This window comes from Haliotis rufescens, unplaced genomic scaffold, assembly GCF_023055435.1.
Source record: "Haliotis rufescens isolate VD_foot unplaced genomic scaffold, xgHalRufe1.0.p SCAF_16, whole genome shotgun sequence".
Classification (NCBI taxonomy): Eukaryota; Metazoa; Mollusca; class Gastropoda; order Lepetellida; family Haliotidae; genus Haliotis; species Haliotis rufescens.
In genome coordinates this window covers 12119020-12131396 of record NW_025963846.1, presented here as the reverse complement: position 1 = coordinate 12131396, position 12377 = coordinate 12119020, and the positions used below count along the sequence as shown (strand labels likewise).

The following is a 12377-nucleotide window of genomic DNA, read 5'->3' as shown; positions in this document are numbered from 1 at the left end:
TCCACGGAGGCTTTTGGAATGACAGGGCCAGGAATTGACCCACAGTCCTTCTTCCCTTATGGCAGCTGCTCTATCCACTGGACCACATCGTCCTGACAGTTTTGGACATATAGCTATTTCAGAGCTGTTGACAAGATTGAGCAAATCAGCTTCAATTATTCCATATATTACATGTATCGATGATCAGACTATTGTTTTCTTCTTAAAGTGGATACGGGGCGGGCAAGTAGCCTAGTGGTTAAAGCATTCTCCCGTCACGCCGAAGACCTGAGTTCGACTCCCGACATGGGTACAATGTGTGAAGCCCATTGCTGGTGTTCCCCACCGTGATATTGCTGGAATATTGCTAAAAGCAGTGTAAAACCGTTCTTACTCACTCACTCAAAGTTGATACAGTCTGAGCAATATTTCAATCACATCACCCAGGCTGCTTACTGTAGGACGCCAGCTGGAAGTAGCACATGAGGATGGTGCTCAGGTTCTGATAGCTCAAAGATCATAATCAGGGCAAACCTGGCTACAAATTACTGAGTCGAGTTTAATGCTATTTGAACAGTATTTCAGTAAAATCAAGGCAGGTTGATGAGTATCTCAGAAAATGCCACTGGAAAATGGTTGTCATGAATTGGTTACCATGGTTACCATGACAGTTCACCCTGAAGGGCTATTATAATTCCACACAATCCAAAGACTGTCTACCATGCTGTCTGCCATGTTCGACATACAGGATGTCATCAAGCTCCTTCTCAGCGTGTGAAACCTTCGTTACACTCTCGTTAACATCACTGCCGTCAGTGTGGAAGCGGCCATTTCAAGAATATTGAAGGTTGCCTCTCACCCTAAATGTCGTAACATATAACCTTTGAGAATGCCAACATAGCGATTTTTTAAAAAGTTTACGACTGACCAGATCATGCAGATTTCCCCTTAGCATTTAACTTTTGGTTTGTTTGATCAGATTGGTTAGAGATTGCAGACAAAAGGAAAATCACCCTACATCCCCCTTACATTCTTACTATACCAACTGCATCATAGTTAAAATTCAAATATAAAATGAAATAGAAATTCAAATTGACAAGCAAAATATTTTGGCTGGAGTAAGAGTATTTGGCATCACGACCGACATCACTTGTTTGTGAACATAACAGTCGGCATGGTTAGTCAGCTGCGAGCTCAGCTCCAAGCATGGTTGTAGCCACGTATCACAGTAGGGAGCTTTGACTGGTGGCAGCGATAGTATAGAGAGCTTTCATGAATGTGCTATGGCTGTGAGGGCCTTAGGTTGTCATGGTGGAAGGGAGATAACTCAACCATGCCGTGAAGATCATTGTTATCAACAGAATCAGAATTAAAAACTCATAGCACTGAGGGCTTACGTAAATCATTCAAAAGCTGTTTGAGTCACAACACTGATTTTGTTGACATTAAATAAACAAGTTCATCATGTTTATTATCATCATCATCATCATTATGTTTCTGACTCGTGAAGATCTGGAGTAGAATAGGTCTTCAGCAACCCATGCTTGCCGTAAAAGGTGACCATGCTTGTCGTAAGAGGCCACTAACGGATTTGGTTGATGCATGTCATCGTATCCCAATTGTGTGGATCAATGCTCATGTTGTCAATCACTGGGTTGTCTGATCCAGACTCGATTAATTACAGACCGCCGTCATATAGCTGTAATATTGCTATTACAAATATTATGTTTCTTTACTTACTTCCATATTCCAATTAAATCAAAATGTTGGGGATACATGGGAACACCTTTCTTTAGCCTTGTAATTTATAGAAATTGACATAAGTTTCAGATGGTTATAAGGACACAGACTGATTGATCTACAGATATTTACAAAACTGACCTGGTTTGTTTGTTGTTTAACTCCACAATCAGAAATATTTCAGCTATATCACAGCAGTCTGTAAATAATCACGTCTGGACCAGACAATCCAGTGATTGACATCATGAATATTGATCCATGGAACTTGGATATGATGACACGCATCAACTGAGTCAGCGAGCCTGACCATTCAACCCTGTCCGTCGCCTCTAACAAGCATGGGTTTTGCTTAGGACCAATTCTAACCTGGATCTTCTCAAAATTAACAATGACATGGAACAGAAAAGAAGAATGTGAAAAAAAATCACCACTTGTAATCAACATGACAACACTGACAACATTTTTTTTTACATGACTATGGATCATAATCATGATAATACCAATTTCATTTTCTTCACAAGAAATTTAGTATGCATGGTAAGATCTAATTGCTTCTTCACCTAACCCATATCATAGTATTTATTCAAACAAAGTCTACTCAAAACTCAAGTACCAGAGTGAATATAAACAAATCATAACCTGATAGCTGCAGTTTTTACATTCAGGAAGTTAATCATTTGGGACGCTACAGTATTGGGGGAGTTCAACAGTACATGAGTCATACAACTAGGGACTCGGATAACAGTCCGTATGATGTAGCAGCCCTTGCAACAAGGATAGGTTATACAGACTGCACACTTGGCCATTATGTACAGGCCCAATCCAGCAACACAGAGTCTGTGACACCGAATCCTTCATTTGCAATATAGCATGAAAGCCACAGGGGCCGTCTCAAAACACTAATGTTAAAAAATGAAGATTCAGGGTCGTGCCCTAATATGACATTGCACTGCTGAGTACCGAATACCATCAAACAATACCCTCCAATTCCGCTTACCAAAAGGGGGTTGGCAGCCTCACTGATTCCCTCTCATTACTGTGGTAAACTCTCTGACAAATGCCATATATTTCAGAGTCTGGAAAAAAATTAAACTGAACTAAGAAAATATTGATAACTTTATGTTCTACAGAGTTCCCGCTGGCTTTTGAAACTGCCAGTCCTTGTGGACTGGCAACTCTAAAATTTACCAGTACCCCAATTTTTGCCAGACCCAACTTTCAACAATTAAAAAAACGCATGAAAATTATTTGGTTTTAATTCTTTCAACATCATGTTCAGTGCAAGGATGTCATCTCTGAAGTAACTTAGTTAGATCTATACGTCATTTACACAAACTTCAGTCACAATTTTCTCTTAATATTTCGAGACGAAGTCACAACAAATGGATATTTAACCTAGAAATAGACAAGGGGAAACCCTGATGGTAAAAAACAAACTGACTTTGATATATGAATATCACCAATGTTTTGTTCAACAACAAAGATTTATATTTGATTTGTACTTTTGTCGGTCCACAGGGACTGGTAGTTGCATCAGTTACCAGTCCAAGCCTAATTTTACTGATAAGCAGGAAGGCTGTACCAGACCAAATACATCATACTATATGCATGCACTTTCTATTCAATTAGCCATAAACTTTTCAGAAACTGTTACAAATAGACATGATAGAAAAACGTTTTTCAGACTGTTATATCAACACAGACTCATTTACAAGTATAAAATACAAATACTCATTTAAATGGATTAAAATACTCATTTTTCACAGTGCATGTTTCACTATTGTGTTGCCTCCTACATGGTAACACCCCCCCCCCCCCACTGAATTCCTTAACTGGAACCCCATAGAATAAGCACGGTGGACTATTCAGGGACTGCCTTTCGTTATTGTGACAAATGTTCCACCACATTTCGTGATCACAACATATTTTCCAGATCAAACAATATCAGGTCATGCCATAATGAGACTTCTCATCATGCTCATGTGCTACATGAACGCTAGATTTTCTTAACCATTTGATTAATGATATTCATATTGGCCAAAATATTTATCTACGAACAAAAATCAAACTTTACAAATATAAAATGGCTAATGCATGTACCTCTAAACTACCAGCTTACACAAAGAGAACAATGCTCTTATCAGCTGGGCAATGAGATGATGTGTTGTGTGGATAATTAGTGTAAATTACAGGGAACAAGCTATCGCAAACATAAATACATTCATACAGGAAATGTCACATGATGCACCAATCTGGCATGTTGCCAGTAATATTCTCGACTGTCACTCAGACACAATCCATTTACTTTAGTATCATGTTGACTGACAGTGGTATATATAATTACATAACACGACAGGGAGTTATCTAGCTATAATCAGAGCACAGTATTTGGCCCTAAGACTGCAGCAAATATAAGGACAAATTACCAAACCAGAATAAAGATTTCCCAATTCAAATTGTTTTGTTTCAACTAAAGGTAACTAATGTAATGTTTTTGAAGAGGTAACTTGTATTTCACTGATAACAGGGCCAAAAAACATGGATATACCTGGGACTACCTATTTTTTTTATTAATTATTACTAAGAAAAAGTACAGCTTTCTGAATAACAACTTCTGGTTTATTGAATATAGCCATGTTTCGAGTAGATTCTTACACCGTTATCAAGCTGGAGTGACAACAACCAAGTGATGAGAGGTATATATACATGATATGTTGTGATAAGCAGCGGATTAACATTGTCAACAACGGTAATAGATAACAGGTATCTATCATGATATAACATTTATACTAAGTTTTCCTATAATAATTAGATCCACATCAAGTGCTTTTATGAGTTATCATGGTGTGATATTTATACATCATTTCATATGATTATAGTTTAGCAAGTAATACTTATCATCAGGTAAAATGCATATATAAAATATCAGTAGTTTCAGTTATAGCTTTTTAGACAGATGCTAGCCTTAGGTAATGGGAGCACATCTCCTAGACATACTATTCAATAAGACAAGAGTTATGTCTACATAGTTTAATAGATTTGAAGCTCTTAGATAAATGCTAGTCTAAGGTGTCAAGATCCCATCTCCCAGACAAAAGATATAATTGTTATACCATGATATATCACACAGATGATTGGCTGGAGCCAGATGTACAGTAAAAATAACAAACAGCAGGTAATGAAGCCAGATGTACAGGAAGGATATGGATTAAAAAAAATTTGACAAGCTGATTTTTTTAGAGGGAAGTTAGTTTTTCCCCTAGATTTATTTGGGCAATGCAGAAGAACACAATGATCACATCCAAACGTGGGAGAGATATGGCAAGTGGTACTGGGTGGGATTCCACTCTGTATTCTATTGTAAAAGATGACTAAATCATGTGAACTGGACGTATTCTATGTGCTCATGAAGGTGTCTTCACACTAAGATTATCATCGCGAAAAGTGAGTGAGTGAGTACGGTTTTACACCACTTTTAGCAATATTCCAGCAATATCACGGCGTAGGACACTGGTAATGGGCTTCACACATTGTACCCATGACCACTAGTCTACCAAACCACCCCATAGCGAAAAAGACCTCAATTAAGTCTATTCTCGAAGCTGTCACAACACTAAGTTATCTTAATTTAAACGACAAAATTGAAAATTGGATCAGACTTGTCTTAGGAGCTTACATATAGGAGAAACCATTTCTCCTCGGGATTACCAGCGATGGTAAACCCTGACATTCGGTGACTTACGTACGCCCCCGAGGTAAGTCACCGAATGTCAGGGTTTACAATCGCTGGTTATCCCGAGGAGAAATGGTTTGTCCAACTTATAAACCAACTCGTCGCATAGACAACGTTTTTAATTAAATAACTGTAATAAAAACTCTCAAATGTATAACCTGTATCAGAGATGAAATATCACCTGCAGTCGTGAACTCGGTTTAATAAAACCGGTGACCTCAGAACGTGGGTTTCGCAACGGTGCGAAATCTGCACGTGCGTCTCGCAATGGCACAAAATCTGCACGTGTGTCTCGTAGGCTGTTTGTAGTTTTTGTTCTATCAAGGGTTTACAATGATTGTAAGCCCTCCTGCGAGGTGTTACCACAATTTCAAAAAGTCCATATCGAGTTACACAAACAGCCAGTAGGTTTATAAAACAGGTAAGATGGCTGACAACAGACGGCATGTTGAAGAAAATGATTTGGCAGTATGTGTCTACTGTATTATTTCTGAATACAAAAGCAAGTGGTTTCCAGTTACACTCTCAACACACAAACGTGTCCTAGAAGACACGCCACAAACATTGTATTTACCAATTAAGACTTACGCCTAATAGCAATTCGATAATAGATAATAGCTTAACAATTATCCAATACAAAAGGTTTTGCAAGTTGATCATCATTATGACCGTGACCTTTTCTTGTCAAGGGCAGTTAATTCATACAGTGGTTTCCCTTTGAGTACAAGGTATAAAATATGGCATCTAATAGAGTGAGTGAGTTGGGTGTAACTCCACTTTTAACAGTATTCCAGTTATATCGCGGCGTGTCAGCTTAATGTGGGAGGAAAGCCCGAAGTGATGCAGGTCTCAGATGTTTACCACTCGGTGAAACCCACGAGCACGGGTATGGTGCTGACAAACCTAGAAACATAATCTGGGGGAACCGAGATTCGAACCCACAATCATAGGTTTCTGGCGTGCCCAAGGGATGCAACTCTGCACGGCTAATCATGATGCCTTATACGACTGGGCCACCCGTGCCCCCAGGTGGTGTAAATGCAATAAACCAGAAGTTGTTATCCATAAAGTGGTATGTTTTCTTCAAATTGCAAACTTTCTTCAAGATTTGGTTTGACTTTTTAAAAAAATTTATGCTCAGAAGATTGTGTTGCGAATATTTCATCAACTGGCATAGTGTTCAACTGATTTTCACTAGCCTTGAGATAGCATTGTTATCACACGCCAAAGTGTGGAATAATATGTTATACTATATCAGTTGAATGATCTCACTGTGCAACATTTGTATGAGATGTTGTTTGAGTTGAACATTGTTCTTTCTAAAGTTAAGCAGTGCATTCTTACCATCCTAGTTTTGCTTACAAATTATTTCAGACATATTATTATTCACAGGTGTTTTTTTTTAAAACCGAATGGAAAGAACGGTGCAAAATGTGGTAGTCTTCTTTAGAAGAAAGAAATATTTATCCGAAAATAATGACCAAAACAGACCCTTGTGAAGAAATATTTTTAAAAAACACCATAAACACCTTGTTCAAATACAACTTTAGAAAAGACATGCGGGCGGGGTCACAAGACCAGCTTATACGACAATATAAATCAAACAACACGATGATTCACTTTCAGTTGTGTCATCGCTTTTTATCTGTCTGTTATTTCCACTCCAAAATACAATTCTGAAACCTATTTGGGCTATATTTCCAAAAGCACATAACCTGCATATATCGCAAAATCCATAGTACATAGCGTAAGGATAAGCAGGAGAAGATCGAATTTGGGGAACATTGGTTTTTGTCAGTTTGCAGATGACAAATTGATAATAGCACTTCTTATTCATTTTGATGAATAAAAAAACTGAGTGTGATACTTGAGATATTAAAAAATGTAATTTGTATAACTTAAGCGGTGCGTGTGATCACGTGGCATATGCTGTTAAGACGATGACGATAACTGGTACAGGAAGTTGACGGAAAAGTTCAATTTCCACTGTTTTGATCGCCTATCGTAGCATTATATCAGAAATCAACTGAATCTTATTCCACAGACAGAAATAAGCACATTTGCTCATAGTTTCACAAAAAGTTATTGGTACATTCAACTTTGAACACGGAATGTGTCAGAAATAACATGAAAACAATGGCAATAACTGGTCGGTGACCAGTACAGGCTAAGGGCCCCAAATTTTACTGACTTATAACACCCATCATCAAGACCCTCTATATAGGAAAAACAGAGAAAAAAGCACTATTGTTGACCATGCACATATAACAATATGATTTTGCAGCTGTTTAACTTGCAAGTATACCAGATGAAGAGAGCATACGCTGACCTTTAGTCACAAAAACTGAACTGCATCAAATAACTGTTTCAATCTAACAGTATAATGGTCAAAGAACAATTTGTTCACAATGACAATTTTGAAATCAAAATCAGAAACTAAGCTAGTTCTTTATAGCGTTCAGACCAAAGGCTATATCTGAAAATTACTTCAAAAGCCATATTGAATCCATGGGTGTGAACAGAAATAAACGTCCTTTGGCGAAATATTTTGACAACATTTCTGTGGCCATCGTAATTATTCGTCATTATATCGTATAGTACCAGCTGAGTGCTGTACCATCAGATGTGCATTGGATTTCTGCAAACCATCATTGTTAATCCTCAACTAACTGGCTAAATCCCCTTGTGAACATTGTCAATCATCTACATTTCAACGAAGGAAGTCCTTGTCTGACCATCCATCGTCACAAAATCAGATCGCTGGCAACGTTGAATCGGAATTCAGAAGCTGACCTCGGGATGAGGGGGCACCTGTTGCTTATCGATCGAGGTTGTCATGCATCAACAGGGATAACAATCAAAATAAACCTATGTCACACAATAACTGTTCATAATAACCTTTCATCTAATTGTTACCTTCTTAAACACAAGACTTTTCATTGGGAATCATGAAGTTCCTGTCGACGACATATATTATCAGTACGGGACCGGTCGCGTCGGAAATCCCGGATTACTCACTTCTTGGTGTTAACAGTGAAATGTGGACTGGGTGTTATACGAAAACGGATCGTAAGCGACAAACGTCTTGGCAAAGGGGGGATCTCTCTCCCCCTCTCTCTCTTGAATGCACTGAAGTTTTAACATGTACCCTCCTGACCCGTGGATGTGCAAATGGTACATTTTCTTCATCAGGGTGTTCTATATTTGACCAAAGACGTAATTTAATCTATATACGTCTTTGAATTGACATATATTACCCATGAGGGTAAAAAGAGTGAAATATTTCTCTTGTAATATTGCTTCACTTAAATAAATCACACCACTAATGTCATTTTATTGTCGCGTCAAATGAAGCAGACTTCAATGTGTTCAGTGTGTGCCCAGTTGTGTTTGTGTGTGTGTGTGTGTGTGTGGGGGGGGGGGGGGGGGGGGGGGGGGGGTCGTTTTGTGCAAGTGCGCCCATGTGTCCCCGCCCTGATGTTGCTGGAATATTGCTAAAAGCAGCGTAAAACCATACTCACTCACTCACTTGATACTAAGCACTGTCTTGAAGGTTCGGGTGAGGATTTTTTTCTCTTCTGTATTAGGAATATTTAACCTTTTCTGAAGTAAGTATTGTTGAAATCTAAATGGGTTAATCTTAATGTCCAAATCAAAACAAAAAGGGTGCCACTCTGCATTCTATTGCCCTAGACCCAAATTCATACTTTTGCAGAGGCATGAAAGCGTAAACAAATAGGGAAATCACTAACATGTGCAATTATGGCTATTTTTCTCAAATCCTAAGTACATTCCATTGATGATGTCGCGCAGAATTTGCATGTAAAATATGTGAGGTGGGTGTTGGAAAATCCAAAATGGCTGTTACTGACGGTATACGGTCTCATATTAGGTCAGTAACAATCTTGGATTTGTACTGACGGTGTACGGCCTCATATTAGGTCAGTAACAATCTTGGATTTGTACTGACGGTGTACGGTCTCATATGGGGTTAGTAGTTCTGCTCTCTGATCATCTTCCCGAGGCAACTGAAACTATAAAAGTCCAGTTTCCACCCTTGCCGAACTAGGCTGGTATTATTGAGTTCATTTTGGCTGGACTAACGAGTCTATGCATAGTCCAATCAAAATCGCGCACCGAAATCGAAATCCGGTTCGTTAACTGTCGTGCAGATTTCGGTCGATTGCAGGATTTGCAAAACATGTGCACCGCTAACTCGTTGTCAGCAGCTATTTTCCAAATCTTCATGTTTTTAATCAAGGTGAAACAAACGCAAGTGATACGAGAGGTGGAATCTCATTGGTCCATAGGAGAGGCTTAGAGGGGACATAATTGGTAATAGCCACTGGTGGCGCAACGATCGAGCCCAGTAATTCTAGCCCAGTCCAGATGCTCTCTGATTGGTCAATCTCACTTTGAGGCATACTAAGACGTCATACGACGAGGTTACAATGCAGTGGACTCGTGAAGATCCGTTGTAGAATACGTCTTCAGCAACCCACGCTTGCTGCAAAAGACGACTATGCTGGTCGTAAGAGGCGACTAATGGGATCGGGTGGTCAGGCTCGCTGACTTGGTTGATGCATGTCATTGTATCCCAAGTGCGTGGATCGATGATCATGATATCAATCAGTGGATTGTTTGATCTAGACTCGATTTTTTACAGACCGCTATCATATAGCTGAGTGCGGCGTTAAACAACAAACAATACAATACAATATACAATGCAGTGCCACTCTTGTGTTTTCCACACAGTAGGAATTCACTCACACACTCGATCACAGTGGCCTTTGCTGTAACAGCGCGCGAAATCAAATACATGTGCTTCGCGTGGCTTTAAATTGATTCAGACATTTTGAACGATATGGATATTGACATACGCATGGGTTATACTAGTCTGTCTCGCAGTCCCTGAACCATATTATTTCCCTTCCGCCCAGCCCTTACTGTGATGCGGTAGCCCTAAATAAAGCAAGTCTAGATTTTCCACAGGCTGAATCTCCAACTTCACTGAGGCTCCTTTTCAATTAAATGGAGTTGTTTGTTTCTATCAAAATGTATATGGTCATAGACTAATCGTTAGTCTAGGGTTATATCAAAGTCGGCGGGAAATGTATATCCCAAAGACAGTTAATCATAATTATTTTTGTTTAGAAAGACTCTGTCAAGTATCCAACAACGATGCAATGATAAATTTTCCAAAATTTCTAATGTACGTGTTCTCAACACCCACACACAAAAAAAGTATCAATTAGGTAACTCTTAGATAAATAAAATGTAAATGTATTTTGTACAATGGGTCAAATGGCCTTATACAAATAAATCTGTCTGTCTGTCTGTCTGTTATATCAAATCCGGTGTTACATTCGGTTTCTTTCCTGTCTATAATGCAACAGATAAGAAGGGTTCTGATTTCTGGGAAAGAATTTGCTTTGAACATCTTCCTGTACAGAAATAGAGAGAGTGGTTTGTTTTGAACAGGAAGTGTGGGACAACTGACAAACTAGCATTGCTAGATTGAATTGCATCGTAAAACCAGTCAGCAAAAGAGTAACGTGTTGTATTACTGATCTGATTATAGCTACAAGGGCTGTGGACTGACGCTCAGTCTCTGAATATATAAAGTTTTGATAGAAACGAATAAGTCAATTCAAATTTTAAAGGAGCCCCTGTGATTGGGGAGATTACAGAACCTGTTGAAAATCTAGACTTGCTTCACTTAGAGCTTTTGCAGGAGGGGCTGGATTGAAGGGAAAATAATATGGTTCAGGGACTGAGATAGATAGACTAACACTTAGTCAATGAAATCATGTCTTTATTTTTTTTTGTACATCGAAAGAACCTTTCTTCTTCTGCTGCTTTTTATACATGCAAAGTAGACTTGGTTAGTTTGATCTCGACTTGCCTAGGCTTTTTGTAAAACAAAATACCTAAAAAATATAAATTCCACAGTCATGGCGCCGGACTATGAGGCAGACTTCAGGGACTGTTGTTTTTACAGTTGTAGCTCCATGACTCTAAATTGCGAATGTACTTTCACACCAACATTGTTATTATTTTCGCCTTGGTTGCGTATATTTTGTTTATAATATGAGTATTATCATTCTGTTATTAGTCATGGTAATTCCTCTCATGTATGATAATTGTTACTGTTAATCCTTTACCTTCCATATATAATTCTCTTCCATGATCATAGTCAGTCGACCCGTGAAGATCCGGGATAGAATGGGTCTTCAGTAACCCATGCTTTCCGTAATAGGTGACTATGCTTGTTGTAAAAAGCGACAAACGGGACAAACGGGATCGAGTGGTCAGGCTCGCTTAATGGTTGATGCATGTCATCGATCCCAATTGCGTGGATCAATGCTCATGATATTAATCACTGGATTGTCTGGTCCAGATTCGATTATTTACAGACCGTCGTCATATAGCTGGAATATTGCTGAGTGTGGCGTTAAACAACAAACCAACCAACCAAATCACAGTCAGTCATGACTGCCTGCGAGGTCTTATGGTAGAGTGTCCACCCGGAGAGAGGAAGGTCGGGGGGTTCAATCCACGGCCAGATCATCAAAACCACGTTAAAAGATGGTACTTGTTGTTACCCTGTCTGGCGCTCGTCATTTAAGGGGCTAAAACAAGGACTGGTCGGCGCGGAGTCAGTATACTGTGTCTGAATGGGATATTCATGTTGAACTGCGGCATGGTATCTCAGGAATCTAACACTATAAATCGGCATCAGACTGGACTAGTACAAGCAGCCACACACACACATGCATGTGCGTCGCTATATACGTGCAATAATCTTGGACGCGACGTTAAACCCAATGTCACCTTACTTCAAAGGGTATAATGATCTGTCGCGTTACAGTATTATAAAGAAGTTGATATCCATAATGGTTTTGTCTACTTTGTCCTCCGTCAA

The 12377-nt window shown here is 39.0% G+C and overlaps 1 protein-coding gene across 2 annotated transcripts in view; it reads right to left on the bottom strand.

The window, feature by feature from the left end:
- LOC124136756 (hepatocyte growth factor receptor-like) overlaps window positions 1-8476 on the bottom strand; it is a 52879-nt gene extending 44403 nt beyond the window's left edge. The window contains exons 1-2 of one of the 2 annotated variants that reach the window (XM_048396875.1): window positions 8369-8470; window positions 2717-2795 (exon numbers count right to left, since the gene is read on the bottom strand). The gene's annotated coding sequence lies outside the window, so the exon portion shown is untranslated. Of the gene's footprint in view, window positions 1-2716; window positions 2796-8368 lie in introns of both variants that reach the window. The other variant, XM_048396876.1, reaches the window with a different exon arrangement.
- Between the last annotated feature and the right edge of the window lie 3901 nt (window positions 8477-12377).